This window comes from Giraffa tippelskirchi, chromosome 3, assembly GCF_054371585.1.
Source record: "Giraffa tippelskirchi isolate mGirTip1 chromosome 3, T2T-mGirTip1v1.2.pri, whole genome shotgun sequence".
Taxonomy (NCBI): domain Eukaryota; kingdom Metazoa; phylum Chordata; class Mammalia; order Artiodactyla; family Giraffidae; genus Giraffa; species Giraffa tippelskirchi.
Genome location: NC_137277.1, coordinates 178825633 through 178834934, shown reverse-complemented (window position 1 = coordinate 178834934; position 9302 = coordinate 178825633).

The following is a 9302-nucleotide window of genomic DNA, read 5'->3' as shown; positions in this document are numbered from 1 at the left end:
AGGAGAAGTGGGATCAGTTCAGTTCAGTTCAGTTCAGTCACTCAGTCGTGTCCGACTCTCTGCAACCCCATGAATTGCAGCACGCCAGGCCTCTCTGTCCATCACCAACTCCTGGAGTCCACCCAAACCCATGTCCATCGAGTTGGTTATGCCACCCAACCGTCTCATCCTCTGTCGCCCCTTCTCCTTCCGCCCCCAATCCTACCCAGCATTAGGGTCTTTTCCAATGAGTCAACTCTTCCCATGAGGTGGCCAAAGTATTGGAGTTTCAGCTTCAACATCAGTCCTTCCAATGAACACCCAGGATTGATCTCTTCTAGGATGGATTGATTGAATCTCCTTGCAGTCCAAGGGACTCTCTCAAGAGTCTTCTCCAACACCACAGTTCAAAAGCACCAATTCTTCGGCGCTCAGCTTTCTTCACCATCCAACTCTCACATCCATACATGATCACTGGAAAAACCACAGCCTTGACTAGACGTACTTTTGTTGGCAAAGTAATGTCTCTGCTTTTAAATATGCTATCCAGGTTGGCCATAACCTTCCTTCCAAGGAGTAAGCGTCTTTTAATTTCATGGCTGCAATCACCATCAGCAGTGATTCTAGAGCCCAAAAAAATAAAGTCTGACACTGTTTCCACTGTTTCCCCATCTATTTCCCATGAAGTGATGGGACCAGATGCCATGATCTTAGTTTTCTGAATGTTGAGCTTTAAGCCAACTTTTTCACTCTCCTCTTTCACCTTCATCAAGAGGCTCTTTAGTTCTTCTTCACTTTCTGCCATAAGGGTGGTGTCATCCGCATATCTGAGGTTATTGATATTTCTCCCGGCAATCTTGATTCCAGCTTGTGTTTCTTCCAGCCCAGCGTTTCTCATGATGTACTCTGCATAGAAGTTAAATAAGCAGGGTGACAATATACAGCCTTGACGTACTCCTTTTCCTATTTGGAACCAGTCTGCTGTTCCATGTCCAGTTCTAACTGTTGCTTCCTGTCCTGCATACAGGTTTCTCAAGAGTCAGGTCAGATGATCTGGTATTCCCATCTCTTTCAGAATTTTCCACAGTTTATTGTGATCCACACAGTCAAAGGCTTTGGCATAGTCAATAAAGCAGAAATAGATGTTTTTCTGGAACTCTCTTGCTTTTTCAATGATCCATCGGATATTGGCAATTTGATCTCTGGTTCCTCTGCCTTTTCTAAAACCAACTTGAACATCTGGAAGTTCACGGTTCACGTATTGCTGAAGCCTGGCTTGGAGAATTTTGAGCATTACTTTACTAGCATGTCAGATGAGTGCAATTGTGCGGTAGTTTGAGCATTCTTTGGCATTGCCTTTCTTTGGGATTGGAACGAAGACTGACCTCTTCCAGTCCTGTGGCCACTGCTGAGTTTTCCAAATTTGCTGGCATATCGAGTGCAGCACTTTCACGGTATCACCTTTGAGGATTTGAAATAGCTCAACTGGAATTCCATCACCTCCACTAGCTTTGTTCGTAGTGATGCTTTCTAAGGCCCACTTGACTTCACATTCCAGGATGTCTGGCTCTAGGTGAGTGATCACACCATCGTGATTATCTGGGTCGTGAAGATCTTTTTTGTACAGTTCTTCTGTGTATTCTTGCCACCTCTTCTTAATATCTTCTGCTTCTGTTAGGTCCATACCATTTCTGTCCTTTATCGAGCCTATCTTTGCATGAAATGTTCCTTTGGTATCTCTAATTTTCTTGAAGAGATCTCTAGTCTTTCCCAATCTGTTGTTTTCCTCTATTTCCTTGCACTGATCACTGAGGAAGGCTTTATTATCCCTCCTTGCTATTCTTTGGAACTCTGCATTCAGATGGGAATATCTTTCCTTTTCTCCTTTGCTTTTTGCTTCTCTTCTCTTCCCAGCTATCTGTAAGTCCTCCTCAGACAGCCATTTTGCTTTTTTGCATTTCTTTTCCATGGGGATTTTCTTGATCCCTGTCTCCTGTACAATGTCACGAACCTCTGTCCATAGTTCATCAGGCACTCTGTCTATCAGGTCTAGCCCCTTAAATCTATTTGTCACTTCCACTGTATACTCATAAGGGATTTGATCTAGGTCATACCTGAATGGTCTAGTGGTTTTCCCTACTTTCTTCAACTGAAGTCTGAATTTGGCAATAAGCAGTTCATGATCCGAGCCACAGTCTGCTCCCGGTCTTGTTTTTGCTGACTGTATAGAGCTTCTCCATCTTTGGCTGCAAAGAATATAATCAATCTGATTTCGGTGTTGACCATCTGGTGATGTCCATGTGTAGAGTCTTCTCTTGTGTTGTTGGAATAGGGTGTTTGCTATTACCAGTGCGTTCTCGTGGCAAAACTCTATTAGCCTTTGCCCTGCTTCATTCTGTACTCCAAGGCCAAACCTGCCTGTTACGCCAGGTATTTCTTGACTTCCTACTTTGGCATTCCAGTCCCCTATAATGAAAAGGACATCTTTTTTGGGTGTTAGTTCTAGAAGGTCTTGTAGGTCTTCATAGAATCGTTCAACTTCAGCTTCTTTGGCGTTACTGGTCGGGGTATAGACTTGGATTACTGTGATATTGAATGGTTTGCCTTGGAAACGAACAGAGATCATTCTATCGTTTTTGAGATTGCATCCAAGTACTGCATTTTGGACTCTTTTGTTGACCATGATGGCTACTCCATTTCTTTTAAGGGATTCTTGCCCACAGTAGTAGATATAATGATCACCTGAGTTAAATTCACCCATTCCAGTCCACCTTAGTTCGCTGATTCCTAGAATGTCGACGTTCACTCTTGCCATCTCCTGTTTGACCACTTCCAATTTGCCTTGATTCATGGACCTTACATTCCAGGTTCTTATGCAATATTGCTCTTTACAGCATCGGACTTTGCGTCTATCACCAGTCACATCCACAGTTGGGTATCGTTTTTGCTTTGGCTCCATCCCATCATTCTTTCTGGAGTTATTTCTCCACTGATCTCCATTAGTATATTGGGCACCTACTGACCTGGGGAGTTCATCTTTCAGTGTCCTATCTTTTTGCCTTTTTATACTGTTCATGGGGTTCTCAAGGCAAGAATACTGAAGTGGTTTGCCATGCCCTTCTCCAGTGGACCACATTCTGTCAGACCTCTCCACCATGACCCATCCGTCTTGGGTGGCCCCATACGGCATGGCTTAGTTTCATTGAGATAGACAAGGCTGTGGTCCATGTGGCTGCGGTACACAGATGTGGATGCAGGGAGGGAGGAGAAGTGGGATAGGAGGGATTAAAATGGAGAGTTCCGTATTGGAAAAGTCACGTGTGAGAAGCCTATCCAACTTCCAAATGGAGTCAGATACAAGCATCGGGTTCCAGGGCAGAGGTCGGGAAGGCAGATATGACTGTCCATGGGGCGTGGTCCACACTGGTTGGACTTTCCATCCCTGGGGCTGCCCAGCCCAGCCAGGAAGTGAATATGCAGAGAGATGACACAGGTCCTGGGAACTGAAAGGAGAAATATTCCAAGACGGCAGCCGTCAGCTCTGTGCCAAGGACTCCCCAGAGTGGGTGAGGTGAGGGCTGAGAACGACATCGGGGAGACAGAGGTCATCAGTGATCTTAACCCGCGGGTTTTAAGACCTAGGAAGGTTGGTGGAAGTGGGGTCCAGAGAGGATGGGGTGTGGGCACCTCTTCCAGGAAGTTAGTTGTGCTCTAAGAGGAGCAGGAAATGGGAGGGTTGCTGGAAGAGGCACCTGTAGGTCAAGGAAGGTTTAAGATGAGAGATACTACAGCTTGTTTGTAGGCTCATAGGGATGACTGACAGAGGGCAAGATGATTAAGACGCAGAAAGAGAGGCAACAGTGGCAAAGCAACTTCTTGGGTGGGTGGGAGGGGTTAGTGTCCTGTGCTCTGGGGTGGGTGGGGGAACTGGGGTGGGGTGGGCCCAGATAGGAACTCCTCCAGTGCCTCCACAGGGACAGGCGGGTCGCTGGGAGAACATGGAACTCTCTACTGGTGGTTTTTCTTAGCGGAATAAGAAGCAAAAACATGGTGGGAGCAAGGAGGCAGGAGAGGGTCCTGGTGTTCTCAGGAGAAGGGCGGAGTGGAAAAGGGACAAGAAGTGTGGAAGGATGAATGGACCAGTGAAATGGGTGGCAATGCCAGCGCAGGTGCCCACTCGAGGTTTGTGGGGGTCCATATAGAGTGAAGCCCACCATGCAGTGCATTTTGTCTTCAGCACGTGGGCACCTGCTCTGTGGGTGCAGATGCATAATGAGTGGGGGTCTTTGGGGAGGAGGAGAGCTAGGCTGGTGGAGACGGCTTAGAGAATGAGGTGCTCCTGGGGGAATCTCTGCAGCTCCAGGCTCCACCTGCAGTCCTCAGAGCCTTTTCCTGTGCCCACACGCTGCCTTCCACAGTCGTTACCTGCTGGAGACTCATAATGACCCAGTGAGCAAATAATACCCGCTCTTTAGAGAAGTGAACCCTGGGGTCACATAGCTGGTAAATGACAGAGCTGGGATTTGACTTCAAAAGCAGTTCAGTGTTTTCCCTTTAGGGCCACAGGGGTGAGCACACTGTGTTTAAGAAAGTCTTGATTCTCAAATATATATATATGCTTCTCAAATATACATACATATCTACATATATATATATTATATGTATAACAAGCTTGGCTGTTGGGAGATTAAATTTCAGGTGTTCTGAGCACTGAGTGGCCCAGGCTTTGTCATGGTTCAACCATAGTGATTTGCTTCCACCCACTGGCCACAGTCAGTGTTGCATCCAACCAGAAACCCACAAGGTGTTTGCTCAGCTAAGGATTCGGTGTGTGGGAATAACAATGCCTTATTGAAAAGGGCTGCAGAGGAGTTAGTTCCCTTCCCCCTTTGACAAATGAGAAGAGAGAAGTCCGGAGAGGTGGCTTTAAAAAGCTGTCTGAACCCGCCTACTCCATCCACTCAGTCACTCATCCTTTCAATAAGTATTCACTGAACACCTCCTCTGTGCCAGGCACTGTTCTAGACTCTGGGACTTGAGCAGAGATCAGTGCTTTTGTAGACCTGACATTCCATGGGGGGTGGAGGTGAGGAAGTGGGAGGACAGGAACCAACCAAATAAATAAACCAATGCTAGACTCTGGAGGATGTTGAGAAGGAATTAAAGGAGAGTGATTGGAGAGGGTGGTGGGAGGTGATGTTTGAAGAGAGACCCAGTGACTGGGGCAGTTTGGGAAAGATGCTCCAGGAAGAAGGAATAGCCCTGCAAAGGCTCGGAGGCTGTGAAAGGTGTGGGTGGTCCAGAACAGGTGGAGCCCACCAATGCCCCAGCCCACAGCTATCTGTGTAGAACGCCTAGAGGTCGTTAGCAGGACTTTCTAGCAGGAGGTGCATGCCATTGACCATCTGTCAGTCAGTTCACAGCCTTGATAAGCACCCATCCAACTCATACAGGTGTCCCTTCCCTCCTGGAAACTCTCTCCTCTCTGGGGTTGTATGATACTAACCTCTGGTGGTAGGAAAAGCTATGACTATCCTCCTGTGGAAATCAAAGCTTAGCTATCAACATACAGAAGTTTCTGGTTTGAAGGAACCCACTGACATGTCAGACTTCCCTGGTAGCTCAGATGGTAAAGCATCTGCCTACAATGCAGGAGACCCAGGTTCAGTCCCTGGGTTGGGAAGGTCTTCTGGAGAAGGAAATGGCAACCCACTCCAATATTCTTGCCTGGAAAATCCCATGCACGGAGGAGCCTGGTAGGCTACAGTCCATGGGGTTGCAAAGAGTCGGACACAACTGAGTGACTTCACTTTCACTTTCACTGACATGTCAAAAGTTAGAGCAGGGGATACTGACACTCAGAGTCAAAGGTCAAGATCAACATTCCTGGGATCTGGAACAGGAGCATGTAGGAGGGAATTGGTGGCGATGTCATCAGTTTTGCATGTAGCTTTTGCCATGTTATAAGTATGTATTTGTGGACCTGCCTGCTGCTAATCTGTGAGCCATTCTTGCAAATAAAATGAATATTTATGTTTATATATATATTATATGAGTAAGCTTTATTCAAACCCTATGATTAGTGTTCCAAGAAATAATAAGTTTTGGAAGCAAAGTGAAGTGAAAGTCACTCAGTCGTGTTCGACTCTTTGTGATCCCGTGGGCTATACAGTCCACGGAATTCTCCAGGCCAGAATACTGGAGTGGGTAGCCTATCCCTTCTCCAGCAGAGCTTCCTAACTCAGGGATCAAACCGGGGTCTCCTGCATTGCAGGCTGATTCTTTACCAACTGAGCTATCTGGGAACAAGTCCCTAATTTGGTAATTTCGCCATGTTACTCTAATACTATCCAATTATGGGGTCGCAAAGAATCGGACATGACTGAGCGACTGAAATGAACTGAACCCAATTATGTTAGCTGGTACTTTCCAGTGTTTGAATGTTTGCTCTAGGCTATAGTTCTTTGTAAATCAAATTAGTGCCTCCTTAAAAAGAGGAAAGTTATAGGAAGCAACGTGTACCTAATACCCAGCATGAAAAAGTGTTTGAACACATTCAATTCAATCAGCATCAGTGCAAATGAAGTCAGTTCTTCCACACCAGAAATATTTATTATAAAAACAAAGATCAAGGGCAATTAATACTACGTTTTAAATTTTCAAGACTCTTTTATTTTTTTTGTCTTTTATTTATTTATTTAAATATAGAGTATTTACAACGTTGTGTTAGTTTCTGGTGTAGAGCAAAGTGATTCAGTTACACATATACGTACTATTTTTCATTATATTATATTGAATACAGTTCCCTGTGCTATGCAGTAGGACTTTATTGTTTATCTATTTATTATTTTTTTAAAAATTTATTTATTTATTTTATTGGGGTTAATTACTTTACAATACTGTGATGGTTTTTGCCATAAATCAACATAAACACTTGTGATATCACTCAATTTTTAAAATGACCTTTACTTGGCATTTATATTGAGTTACTGTTTCCTATTTTTTAATGTTTTTTTAAGTGATCAAGTGTCTGTATGAGGTAGAGGTCATTGTTACATGTTTTTGAGTACAGTAGTCCCCCTTATCCAAGGGAGTGATAGGTTCCAAGACCCCCAGTGGATGCCTGAAACTACAGAGGGTACTGAACCCTACACGTACTGTGTTTTTCCATATACATACATACCTATGCTAAAGTTTATTTTATAAAATAAGCACAGTAGATTAACACCAACTAAATAAAACAATCATAATTACATACTGTAATGAAAGTTATGTGAATATGGTCTCTCTCTTTCTCAAAACATCTTATTGCTCAAATTTAATGCCTTTTCCACCTTAACTAAGCACTTATCTTGCACTGTGGCCATAACTTTTGCACCTGGAGGCAAGACAGCAATACTAGCATGAATTTCTTTTTTCTTCTTCACCATTTCATGAATAGAAAATTTGTTCTTACCATAGATCTTAGCAACCTCTACATTTTTTCTATAAGTTTAGAACTTTTACTTAAAGGAAGCACTTGATGGCTTCTGTTTGGCATATCTGAATTGCCAGCATCACTATTCTTGGGCTTTGTGGCCCTTATTAAATAAAATAAGGGTTATTTGAACACAAACACCCAGATACCACGATCATCAATCTGGTGACTGATGGCTACTGAATGACTCACGGGCAGGATTATGCTGACAGAGGGATGATTCATGTCTCTATTGGAATGGATGGAGCTGGATGGCTAGAGAATTCATCACACTTTTCAGAAAGGCACTCAGTTTAAAACATAAAACATTGGACTTCCCTGGTGGCCCAGTGGTTAAGATTCTATGCTGCCAATACAGGGGACATGGGTTTGATCCTGGCCGGGAAACTAAGGTCCTACATGCCATGTGGTGCAGCCAAAAATTAATTAAATACATAAACAAATGTAATAGTTCAAAAACTTATGAATTGTTTCTGATATTTTCCATTTAATATTTTTGGACCATGGTTGACTATGGGTAACTGAAACTGTGGAAAGCAAAACCATAGATAAGGGAGGAGGGGGATTACTATATACCATCCTGTCATATATTGGCTCATAATAATAATAAACCATGCATCTACAATCATGATTTTTTAAACAGAAAATCTCTGAATTTTTATTTTTGGCTGCTATGCCAAGCTTGTGGGAATCTTAGTTCTTTGACCAGAGGTTGAACCCATACCCTCAGCCCTCAGCAGTGAAGGCACAGAGTCCTAACCACTGAACTGCCAGGGATTTTCCTGAAATGTTTAGTATAACAATCTCTCAGGAAAATTTTCACTATTTTTTATTATGATCAATCATTATTTTTCCAAAACACATAAAGTGTTGGGAAGAATACAGAATAATGTATGATTTCTGGAATTTCTGAGAATTACCTGGGATTCTAGAAAAAGTCAGTTTCATTTCAATCCCAAAGAAGGACAGTGCCAAAGAATAGTCAAACTACCATACAATTGTAATCATTCCACACTAGCAAAGTAATACTCAAAATTCTCCAAGCCAGGTTTCAGCAGTACATGAACCAAGAACTTCCAGATGTTCAAGCTGGATTCAGAAAAAGCAGAAGAACCAGAGATCAAATTGTCAACATCTGTTAAATCATAGAAATAGCAAGAGAATTCCAGAAAAACGTCTACTTCTGCTTCACTGACTACGCTAAAGCCTTTGACTGTGGATCACAACAAACTGTGGAAAATTCTTAAAGAGATGGGAATACCAGACCACCTTAGGTACCATGCTTCCTGAGAAATCTGTATGCAGGTCAAGACGAAACAGAACCAGACATGGAACAATGAAATAGTTCAAAATTGGGAACCATGTACGTCAAGGCTATATATTGTCACCCTGCTTATTTAGCTTACATGCAGAGTACATCATGTGAAATGCCAGGCTGGATGAATTACAAGCTGGAATCAAGATTGCCAGGAGAACTATCAACAATCTCAGATATGCAGATGATACCACTCTAACAGCAGAAAGCAAAGAGGAACTAAAAAGCCTCTTGATGAAAGTGATAGAGGAGAATGAAAAAACTGGCTTAAAACTCAGCATTCAAAAAACTAAGATTATGGCATCTGATCCCATCACTTCATGGCGAATAGATGGGGTAAAAATGGAAACAGTGGCAGATTTAATTTTCTTGGGCTCCCAAATCACTGCAGATGGTGACTGCAGCCATGAAGTTAAAAGACATTGCTCCTTGGAAGAAAAGCTATGACAAACCTAGACAGCAGAGATTAAAAAGCAGAGACATTGCTTTGCCAACAAAGGTCCATATAGTCAAAGCTATGGTTTTTCCAGT